The following is a 12,305-nucleotide window of genomic DNA, read 5'->3' as shown; positions in this document are numbered from 1 at the left end:
TTTCTAGCTTTTGTTTTGTTTTGCTTTTTGCTTTCACTGATAATCTAGTATGTTAAATTTTAGTAAGTATCTTTCTAAAATGATTCTGTAAATGAAATAAACTGAATTTAAAAAAGGTCATGAGTATAAGGGGAACTGCTACAGTATCCCCTCCAGTCCCCATGCAGAATATTCTTGGTTTTGTATATATCACAAAATGGAGTTAATCTCTAGTCTCTTCCTAGTGTTGAGTTCACCTGATGAATCCTCATACCCTTCCTTTCCATGTCCCATTTCTTCCTGCAAATGGAAATCCTACTTCCGACAAATTCACTTTCTTTTTTTTTTCCCCATTACCATGGTTTAGGACCTGAAACTGCAGCTTCAGAAAATTACCCAGTGTCTCATAAATCTTAGTTATGGAATCCTTTAAGCTTTTCCTTAAAGAAAGAAAATAAAGACACCAGTTTTGCATGCCATTTATTTAAGAAAACTTTCCTGTTCCTTTCCTTCCCCTTCCAGGCAATCTACTAACCTTATTTAAACAAGGGTAAGTGAGAATCAGTTCTCTGAAGGCTGGAGGTTTTGGAGTGAGCCTGGGATTTGAGACCCACCGTGCTCTCCCTCCTGTTTACCTTTCTTGTCTTCTCTTCCTCCACTCTTCCACCCACCTCAATCTCTAAGTTTGAATTGTCTACAGACTCTTTTCTAAACTTGATTCAAGCTTTCCTTCCATCATGTTGTTGCTCACATTATTCTCTTCGTTGTAAACACTGCTCCCCTCCAGCCCCTGTTAAGTCTTTGTCCAAATCTTACTTTTCTTTCAAGACTCAGTGGACAAACTCAACTCCTCATGTCACCTTTCCTAACACTAAGGTACCTTCAGGAAGCAGTGTAAACCCAGTGCCATGAAACAGCCAGCGGCAGCATACCATCCCCACAGTACTGAGAGCAAACACAGAGGACATACTGCTAACGCTTTGTCCACCCTTGTAGACTCGGGTAGAATTTAGGCGCTATCTGGGTAAGGCCTGTGAGGTCCTAAAAGATTATAGTAATCACTTATTAAAAATATTAATGTGTTTCTCAGTCATATAAACAATTTTAATGCGAACATTCAATAGGGCATTTTCCCCAGTGCTCCCAAGCTTTCATCTCTTTCTGCTGCTGTAGGCATAGGTGGCTTCACTCCATTGTCTTCTCTGGACCATGATAGAATTCCAGAATTTTCAACAGTTTTTATACTTCAAGAAGTAAGTGGAACACGTTCCCCTATCATAGTTATTTTCTTCCATACATCTGGTAGAAGCATCGGATTCCAAGCAAGGGTTTATGTCAGGATCTCTCGCCTCCACGTTACTGTGGGCATGCTAGCAGTCTTCTTACTGGGTGAGGCTTGAAGCATGAGTTTATTCACATTTCATTTCCTTTTCCTTCCAGATTCTAAATAAAGTCAATCTGAGTTTGGATTTCTGAATGTCACACATTTTGCATGAATTCCTCATGTATTAACTCAGACACCAGAGCCCAGGCAGCCTCTAGCTCCAAACACTCTATTTCTAGCTTTTCAAGGAAGTGTCATATCATTTTCCAAAGTGGTTGGACCATTTTACATTCCCACCAGCAGTGCATAAGAGTTCTGATCTCTCTGCAACTCAAATATTTGTTATTTTCTGTTTGTTTTTTATTAGTGCCAGTGTTGTCAGGTGAGATGGCATCTCACTGTAGTTTTGATTTGCTTTTCTCCAATGGCTAATGATCTCAAGCATTTCCTTATGTATCTGTTAGCCAACTGAATGTCTTTGGTGAAATGTATGTTCATATCCTTTGCACATTTTTTAATTGGATTATTTGCCTTTTTGTTGCTGTGGTGTTGAAGTGTTTTGTAGATTTTAGAGATTAGATTCTTGTCGGATATGTTTTCTATAAAATAAAAAACCAAACCTGTTGCCATCGAGTCGATTCCAACTCTTAGCGACCCTGTAGAACAGAGTAGAACTGCCCCATAGAGATATCTTCTATAGGTTCCCTTTCTACTCTTTTGCTCTTTTGGTGAAGTTTTTTGATGCGCATAAGTGTTTAATTTTTAGAAGCTCCCAGTTACCTAGTTTACCTTCTTGTGTTTGTGTCTTGCTAGTTATGGTTTGTATGATATTTATGCCATGTATTTTTTATTAGGTCCCCTAGCATTGTTCCCATTTTTTCTTCCATAAATTTTACTGTTTTGGGTTTTATATTTATGTCTTTGATCCATTTTGAGTTAGTTGTATGGTGTGAGGTATGGATCTTGTTTCATTTTTTCACAGATCGACATCCAGTTATGCCAACACCATTTGTTAAAGAGACTGTCTTTTCCCCATTTAACAAACTTTGCCCCTTTGTCAAATATCATTTGCTCATAGACAGATGGATTTATGCCTGAGTTCTCAATTCTGTTCTATGTGTCTGTAGTTGGACCAGTACCAGGCTGTTTTGAGTAAAGTGGTTGTATAACAGGTTCTAAGATCAGGCAGTGGGAGGTCTCCCACTTTGTTCTTCAATAATGCTTTATTTATTCAAAGCCTCTTCCCTTTCCATAAAACTGGTAATTTGTTTCTCCATGTCATTAAAAAATGCTGTTGGAACTTGGTTTGGGACTGTATTGTATCTGTAGATCGCCTAGGGTAGTACTGACATTTTCACAATGTTGAGTCTTCATATCCATGAACATGGTATGTTATTCCGCTTAGGTAAGCCTCTTGTGGTTTCTTGAAGTACAGTTTTGTAGTTTTCTTTGTACAGGTCTTTTATGTCTCTGGTTAAACTTATTCCTAAATACTTTACCTTCTTGGAGGCTGTTGTAAATGTTATTGATTTGGTGATTGCCTTTCTCAAAGTTCTCTGTTGGTGTAGAGGAATCCAACTGATTTTTGTATGTTAATCCTTTATCTTCCTACATTGCTGAAATCTTCTATTAGTTCCAGTAGCTTTCTTGTGGATTCTTTGGGGTTTTCTGTGTATAAGATCATATCATCTGAAAATAGGGAGAGTTTTACCTCTTCCTTACCAATTTGGATGTCGTTTATTTATTTTTCTTACCTTATTGCTCTAGGTTGAATGTCCAGCACAATGTCAAATCAGAGTGGTGATAAAGGGTGTCATTGTCTGGTTCCCATTCTCAAAGGGAATGCTTTCTCTCCCTTGAGAGTGGTGTTGGCTGTTGGTTTAGTACAAATGCTCTTTAACTACATCTAGGAATTTCTGTTCTATACCTATTTTGCTGAGAGTTTTTATCAGGAATGGGTGTTGGACTTTGTCAGATAACTTTTCTGCATAGTTTGAGATGATCATGTGATTCCTTTCCTTTGTTTTATTTATGTGGTGGATTGTGTTGATTGATTTTCTAGTGTTGAATCATCCCTGCATGCTTGGTATGACTCCCACTTGGTCATGATGTATTCTTTTTTTGATATACTGTTGAATTCTATTGGCTAGGATTTTGTTGAGAATTTTTGTGTCTATGTTTATAAGGGATATTTGTCTGTGTTTTCTTTTTTGTGGTGTCTTTACCTGGCTTAGTATCAGGGTTATGCTGGCCTTGTGGAATGAATTCAGGGTATTCCTTCCTTTTCTACTCTTTGAAATAGTTTGAGTAGTATTAGTGTGAGCTCTTCTCTGAAAGCTTGATAGAATTATCCAGTGAATCTGTCTGGGCCAGGGATTTTTTTTGGGGGGGGGTGGTGATGAAGGGGAGTTTTTTTATTACCTCTTCGATCTCTTCTTTTGTTATGGGTTTGTTCAGTTTTCTGTCTTAATTTGTGTTAATTTAGGCAGGCAGTGTGTTTCTAGAAATTAGTCCATTTCCTCTAGGTTTTCAAATTTGTTAGAGTACAATTTTTCATAGCTTTCTTTTATGATTCTTTTTATTTCAGTTGGGTCTGTTATGATATCACCCGTCTCATTTCTTATTTGGGTTATTTGCTTCTTCTCCTGTTTTTCTTCTGTCGGTTTGGCCAGTGGTTGGTAGATTTTGTTGATCTTTTCCAAGAACCAACTTTCGGTCTTGCTGACTCTGTTTTGTTTCTGTTATCTTTTTCATGTGTTTCTGCTCTATCTTTATTATTCCCTTTCTTCTGGTAAGTGTAGGCTTCTGCTGCTCTCATTCTATTTTTCATGCTTTAGGGTTAATGTTTAGAATTTGGCACTTTTTTCTTCTTTAATGTGTGCCTTTATTTCTATAAATTGACCTTGAATTACTGCTTTTACTGTGTCCCAAAAGTTTTAGTAAGTTGGGTTTTCTTTCTCATTTGATTCCACAAATTTTTTTTTTCCATCCTTGATTTCTTCTATTACCTAGTAGTTTTTAAGCAAGGTGTTGCTCAGTTTCCATGTATTTGATGTTTTTCCTGCTATTTCTGTTATTGAGTTCTACTTTTATGGCATTATGATCAGAGAAGATGTTTTGTATTATTTTGATGTTTTGGATTTTTTGAGGCTTGCTTGGTGGCCTAAAATATGGTCTATTCTGGAGAATGTACTATGTGCTTTGGAAAAGAATGAATACTTCACTACTAATGGGTGGAGCGTTCTGTATATGTCTTTGAGGTTGAGTTGATTGAGTGTGGCATTTAGATCTTCTGTATCTATAACGAGTTTCTTTCTAGGTCCTTCACTGAAAATGGTGTGTTGAAGTCTCCTACTGTTATTACAGAACTGTCTATTTCTCTTTTCAATGCTGTTAGAGTTTGTTTTATGTATTTTGGAACCCTGTCATTGGGTGTGTATATATTTATTATGGTTATATCCTCCTGGTGTATTGATCCTTTAATCATATAGTGTCCTTCCTTTTCCTTTATGGTGGATTTTGCTTTAAGGTATATTTCATCAGAGATTAATATTGCCACTCCCACTCTTTTTTGGTTACTGTTTGCTTGATATATTTTTTCCATCCTTTGAGTTTTAGTTTATTTAAATCATTTTTCTTCATTCTTTTTTTTTATTTTTCCTCAGACAAGTTGGTGTAAGGGATTATCTTCAACTGCGTTAATCCTGACTTCCATTGTCTCAGTTCTGCTCCTATGACTGTCTATAGAATTGTCTAATTCTGAAATTTTGTTGTTAATCTTTTGGATTTCTAGTTGCTGTTTTTATGTATTCTAGCAACCTACTTATTCTATCATTTTGTTGTTGTATTGTTTCCTGAATTCTTCTATTGATTTGTGTGTATGTTCCTTGGTTTTGTCTGTTTTCCCGATCTCCTTCTTCATCTCTTGGATAGCTCTCTATGTTAGTCTTTTGAATTCTTTATCAGGTAGTTCCATTGGAATCGACTCTATGGCAATGAGTTTGGTTTTGGACAGCCAAAGACCAGCGGATGGCCTCTGAGATTTACATTAACATTACTCAAATAATTTGGTTTTTTTTCTTGGTTCTTGAGAGATAACCTCAAAACCTTGGAATATCCCCAGCGATTGAAATGTCTTTGTTATCGAAGAGGGCTCCAGACCTCACAGGTTATGTTAATGAGATGTTTCAGGTGAGGGCAGGGAAAACCAGAAAACCAAAATATGCTATCAGCCAACCTGGAGGTGGGGGAGTGCACAATTCAAACAAATCATACCCCAGTAAAAGCTCATGTCCTTCCATGAAAGGCATCCTGGTTGGCAAAAGACATCTATGCACATGGCTGAGTAGCACAGCCTTTTTGGAGCTTGAAGGTTCTGCATTGCCCTATGCATCTCTTCATTTGTATTCTTTTTCCTATTATAAGACTCTAATCATAAGAATAGCACTTTCTTTGAATTCTGTGTGTTGTTATATCGAATTATTGAATCCAAGAGAGTAGTGGGAGCCAGCAAGTCAGAAGCAAGGGGGATTGGAGATGCTTGAGTTTATGGCTGGTATTCTAAGTGAGTCAAAGGGACCCCCAAATTTGTAAGCAGAAGGTCGGAGGTGAGGGGGCCCTAGGCCCGAGATTACAGCTGGCATTCTGAAGGAGTAATGGGAAAACCCTGAATTTGTAGCCATCGAGTTAGAAGTAAGGGTTGTGGGGACTTCCAAACTTGCAGCTGATGTCTGAGGTGTTGGGCAGACTTGGCAGGCTGGAAGACTGTGCTCTATAAGTTTTAGCTCTGACCTAGCTCCTGATGGTTAGGATCAGAGGACGAAGTGCTGCATGTGCAGCTCGTGTCGGAACTTCTGATTTTGTTCCATGGGGCCTGTTCAGTCTTTGGCTGAAAGGTGAACATCAAGAGTGACTTCATTACTGAGCTGAAAGGGCGATGGGGGCCATACTCTCAGGGTTCTCCAGTCTCTGTGAGGCCAGCAAGTCTGGTCTTTCTTTTTGAGTTAGAATTTTGTTTTACATTTTTCTTCAGCTCTGCCTGGGACCCTCTATTGTGATCTCTGTCAGAGCAGTCAGTGGTGGTAGCCAGGCACCATCTCGTGCTGGACTGAGTCTGGTGAAGGGTGTGGTAGATGTGGTCCATTAGCCCTTTGGACTAATCTTTCCCTTGCATCTTTAGTTTTCTTCATTATTCCTTGCTCCCAAAGGGGTGAGACCATTGGAGTATCCTGGATGGCTGCTCACAGGCTTTTAAGATCTCAGACACTACTCACCAAAGTAGAACATAGAACGTATTCTTTATACACTATGTTATGCCAATTGAGCTAGATATTCCCCGAGATCATGGTCCCCATAGCCCTCAGCCCAGCAATTTGGCCCCTCAGGGAGCATGGATGAGTCGATGGAACTACCAAGACCTTGCCTTGTGCAGGTTGTACTGACTTCCCCAGTATTGTGTACTCTCACCGTTCACCAAAGTTTCCACTTATCTGTTGTCCAGTGTTTTTCCATCCCCACCTCTCCCCCTCATAGCCATCAAAGATTGTTTCTTTTTGTATGTAAACCATTTCATAAGTATTTACACTAGTGATCTCATACAATATTTGCCCTTTCATGATTGACTTATTTCACTCAGCATACTGCCCTCCAGGTTCATCCATGTTATGAGATGCTTCACAGGTTCATCGTTGTTCTTTATCGTTGCAAAATATTCTGTTGTGTGTATGTACCACAGTTTGTTTATCTATTCATATGTTGATGGACATCTAGGTTGCTTCCATCTTTCTGCTATTGTGAACAATGCTGCAATGAACATGACTGTGCATATGTCTATTCATGTGACGACTCATTTCTCTAGGCTATATTCCTAGGAGTGGGATCGCTGGATCATATAGTATTTCTATTTCTAGCTTTCTAAGGAAGAGCCATATCATTTTCCAAAATGGTTGCATCATTTTGCGTTCCCACCGGCAGTGCATAAGACTTCCGACCTCCCCGCCGCCTCTGCAACATTTGTTATTTCCTGTTGTATTGATTCATGCCAGTAATGCCAGGGTGAGATGGTATCTCATTGTGGTTTTGATTTGCATTTCTTTAATGGCTAGAGATCGTGAGCATTTCCTCATATGTCTGTTCGCCACTTGAATATCTTCTTTGGTGAAGTGTCTGTTTATTTCCTTTGCCTATTTTTTTAATTGGATTATTTGTCTTTTTGTTGTGGAGGTGTTGTATTTTCTTGTAGATTTTAGAGATTAGACCTTTGTCTGATATGTAATAGCCAAAAAATTTTTCCCAGTCTGTATGTTCTCTTTTTACTCTTTTGTGAAACCTTTTGATGAGCATAAGTGTTTAATTTTTAGAAGATCCCAGTTATCTAGCTTATCCTCTGGAGCTTGTGTGTTGTTGGTTGTGGTTTGTATCCTGTCAATGCCATGCTTTAGGACATCTAATGTTGATCCTATTTTTTCTCCTAGGAACTTCATGGTTTTTGACTTTATATTTAGGTCTTTGATCCACTTTGAGTTAGTTTTTGTATTTGGTGTGAGGTATGGGTCTTGTTTCATTTTTTTGCAGATGGACATCCTGCTTCGCCAACACCATTTGTTGAAAAGACTGTCTTTTCTCCATTTGATGGACTTTGGGCCCTTGTTGAAGATCAGGTTACCATAGGTGGATGAATTTACATATGGGTTCTCAATTCTGTTTCATTGGTCAATGTATCTGTTGTTGTACCAATACCAGGCTGTTCTGACTACGGTAGCTGTATAGTGTTGGAAACCCTGGTGGTGTAGTGGTTAAGTACTACAGCTGCTAACCAAGAGGTTGGCAGTTCGAATCCGCCAGGTGCTCCTTGGAAACTCTACAGGGGCAGTTCTACACTGTCCTATAGGATCACTATGAGTTGGGATCGACTCAACAGCAGTGGGTTTAGCTGTATAGTAGGTTCCGAGGGCAGGTAGTGAGAGTCCTCCTACTTTATTCTTCTTCTTCAATAGCACTTTACCTATCCAGGGCTTCTTCCCTTTCCATATAAAGTTAATGATAAGTTTTTCATCTCTTTAAAGAATGTCATTAGTATTTGGATTGGTATTGCATTGTATTTGTAAATTGCTTTGGGTAGAATTGTCATTTTCACAATGTTGAGTCTACGTATCTATTAACATGGTATGTTTTTCCATTTATATAGATCTCTTTTGGTTTTTGGCAGTAGTGTTTTGTAGTTTTCTTTGTACAGGTCTTTTACATCACTGATAAGATTTATTCCCAGGTTTTTTGTTTTTTTTTTTTTTTTTTAGGGGCTATTATAAACGTATTGCTTTCCTGATCTCCTTTTCATTGTTCTCTTTATTGGTGTATAGGAATCCAACTGATTTTTGTATGTTTAACTTGTATCCAGTTATTCTGCTAAATCTTTCTATTAGTTCCTGTAGTTTTCTTGTGGATTCTTTTGGGGTTTCTATGTATAGTATCATATCATCCACAAATAGGGAGAATTTAACTTCTTCCTTACCAATTTGGATGCCCTTTATTTCTGTTTCTCGCCTTATTGCTCTAGCTAGGACTTCCAGCACACTGTTAAATAGGAGTGGTGATAAACAGCATCCTTGTCTTGTACCTTTCCTCAAGGGGAATGTTTTCAGCCTCTCTCAATTAAGATTGATATTTGTCATTGGTTTTGCATATATGCCTTTTATTACGTTGAGAAATTTCCCTTCTCTGCCTATTTTATTGAGAGTTTTTATCAGGAATGGGTGTCGGACTTTGTCAAATGCCTTTTCTGCATTGATTGAGATGATCACGTGGTTCTTTTCTTTCTTTTTATTTACATGGTGGATTACGTTGATTGATTTTCCAATACTGAACCATTCTTGCATGACTGGTATGAACCCTACTTGGTCATGGTGTATTACTTTTTTTTATATGCTGCTGAATTCTATTGGCGAGAATTTTTGCATCTATATTCATGAGAGATATTGGTCTATAGTTTTCTCTTTTTTGTGGTGTCTTTGCCTGGTTTTGGTACAAGGGTTTTGCTGGCTTCATAGACTGAATTCAGAAGTATCACTTCCTGTTCTATGTTCTGAAATAGTTTGAGTAGTACTAGTGTAAGCTCTTCTCTGAATGTTTGGTTGAATTTTCCAGTAAAACCATCTGGGTCAGGGCTTTTTTTTTTTTTTTAACCTTCTCAATCTTTCCTCTTGTTATGGGCCTGTTCAGATTTTCAACATCATTTTGTGTTAGTTTGGGTAGGTAATGTGTTTCTAGAAAATTGTCCATATCCTCTAGGTTTTCAAATTTGTTGAAGTATAGTTTTTCATAATAATCTGTTATGATCCTCTTTATTCCAGTTGAGACTGTTGTAATGTCCCCCATTTTGTTTCTTATTTGGGTTATCTGCGTCTTTTCCTCTTCTTCTTTTGTCATTTTGGCCAGTGGTTTGTCAATTTTGTTGATCCTTTCAAAGGACCAACTTTTCATTTTGTTGATTCTTTCTACTGTTTTTCTATTGTCTGTCATTTCACTGTTTTTTGTTTTGTTTTGTTTTGTTTTGTCATTTCTGCTCTGATCTTTATTATTTCCTTTCTTTTGGTGGCTGTGAGCTTCTTTTGCTGTTCTCTTTCTATTTGTTCAAGTTGTGTACCTAATGTTTTGATTTTGCCCCTTTCTTCTTTTTTGATGTGTGCATCTAGTTCTATAAATTGACTTCTGCGGACTGCCTTTGCTGTGTCCCAAAGGTATGTTGTGTTTTCATTCCCATTTGATTCTAGGAATTTTTTTATTCCATCTCTGATTTCTTCTATTCCCCAGTGGTTTTTAAGCAGGGTGATATTCAGTTTCCACATAATTGATTGTTTTCCTTACTGTTGCTAATTTCTACTTTGATGGCATTGTGGTCAGAGAAGATACCTCGTATTATCTCAGTGTTTTTGAATTCTGTTGATGGTTGCTCTGTGGCCTAAGATGTGGTCTATTCTGGAGAACAGTCCATGCACGTTGGAAAACAATGTGTACTTTACGGCTGTTGGGTGGAGTGTCCAAGTTTACTGATTGTGCTCTTTAGCTCTTTGTAGCTTTGTTGAGTTTCTTTGTAGATGTTCTGTCCTTTACTGAGAGTGGTGTGTTGAAGTCTGCTACTATTATTGTGGAACCATCAGTTTCTCTCTTTAGTGCTGTTAGATTTTTGTTTGATGTAATTTGGAGCTCTGTCATTGGGTGCGTAGATGTTTATTATGGTTGTCTTCCTGATGGATTGTCCCTTTAATCATTATACAGTGCACTTCTTTGTCTTTTACGGTGGATTTTGTTTTAAAGTCTATTTTATCTGAGATAGTATTGCCACTCCTGCTGTTTTTTTTTTGGAAGTTATTTGCTTGATATATTTTTTTTCCATCCTTTGGCTTTTAATAAGTTTTTGTCTTTGTTTTTAAGGTGCGTCTCTTTTAGACACCATATTGACGGATTCTGTTTTCATGTCCATTCTGTCACTCTCTCTTTATGGATGTATTTAGGCCATTTACAGTCAGTGTAATAATTGATAGGTGTGACTTTGTTGCTGTCATTTTTTAGTGTTTTTTTTTTTTTTTGTGTGTGGTGCTAACATTTTCTTTGTTCCTCTTGTTCTCCTGTGCTAAGTTCCTTTTGTTTGTGGATTTCTTTTGTTTTTGTAGGTTTTGTTTTTATTGAGACTTTATGTTTTTCTTCTTTATTTTGATGAGTAGGTTTGTTAACTTTCTTTGTGGTTACCTTGAATTGCACCCTTATCTTCCTAGATTTGAACCAGTCTATTATTACTTGCTACCACCTTGCCTTCCTTCACATGAGAAATTTCTATACCTACACTGTTTATTCCCTCTTTTATTGTTCTGAGATAGTTGTCATTTACAGACTAACCTCTCTGGTCCCTGTTGCAATTCTTTTGGTTTTGGATAGTCCTTGAAAGTTCATCTCCTACACTGGTATCTGGCTGGTATAATCTCGTATCCTAGATTCAGGCTGTGGTCTGTTGTTTGTTCTCACACCCAATGACTCCCTTTTATAATTCTTGTAGGTTTGGTCTGGCTTTTACATATCCCCTTAATTTGTGTTTATCTGGAAATGTCTTAATTTCACTGTCATATTTGAACAAAAGTTTTGCAGGATATATTATTCCTAGTTGGCAATGTTTTTCTTTCAAGGTTTTATATATATCATCCCGTTGCCTTCTTGCCTGCATGGTTTCTGCCAAATAATCAGAGCTTAGTCTTATTGTTTCTCCTCTGTATGTGACTTTTTATTTTCCTTGAGCTGCTCAAGAGATTATTTCTTTGTCTTTGGTTTTAGTGAGTGTGATTATGATATGCCTTGGTGTTTTTCTTTTGTAGTCTATGCTATATGGGGTTCATTGAGCTTCTTGGATGGTCAGCGTTCCATCATTCATGATATTAGGGAAATTTTCTGTCAGCAATTCTTCAATGATACTCTCTGTTTTCCATTTTCTCAGTTCTGGAACTCTGATCACATGCAAATGTTTTGCTTTTGATTGTATCCCACATAGTTTTCCGGGTTTCCTCATTGTTCTTCATTATTTTTTCTGATTTTTCCTCAGAGTTGTATCCAAGTTTTTGTCTTCAATTTCACTGATCCTGTCTTCCATTATTTCAAACCTGCTCCTCAGCCCTTCTATGACACTGTCCATTTCTGAAATCGTGGTGTTTATCTTTTGAATCTCTAATTGTTGTTTTGGGGTGATTTCTAGTTGTGAATTTATTTTGGCATTTTGTTTCTGTATTATTTCCCTGAATTCTTCGGGTTTTTTTGTCTGTAGTTTCCATAAATTTGTCTATTTCTTCCTCATTTTTCTCTGTTTTTTGTTTCAATTTTGAATAGCTCTGAATATTAGAGATTTGAATTCCCTGTCAGGTAGTTCCAGTGCCTTTTCTTCTATTGGAAAGTCATCTGGTGTTTTATTTTGGATGCCTACTGGAACCATCCTTTCCCTTTTTTTTTTTTATAAATATTTTTT

General features: G+C 37.4%; 1 pseudogene; it reads right to left on the bottom strand.

Moving 5' to 3' along the window:
- Window positions 1-1,127: 1,127 nt before the first annotated feature.
- Window positions 1,128-1,348, bottom strand: LOC126058472 (coiled-coil-helix-coiled-coil-helix domain-containing protein 7-like; annotated as a pseudogene).
- Window positions 1,349-12,305: the final 10,957 nt, after the last annotated feature.

This window comes from Elephas maximus, chromosome 15, assembly GCF_024166365.1.
Source record: "Elephas maximus indicus isolate mEleMax1 chromosome 15, mEleMax1 primary haplotype, whole genome shotgun sequence".
Classification (NCBI taxonomy): Eukaryota; Metazoa; Chordata; class Mammalia; order Proboscidea; family Elephantidae; genus Elephas; species Elephas maximus.
The sequence above is the reverse complement of the archived record's forward strand: the minus strand, read 5'-3'. Positions and strand labels throughout refer to the sequence as shown.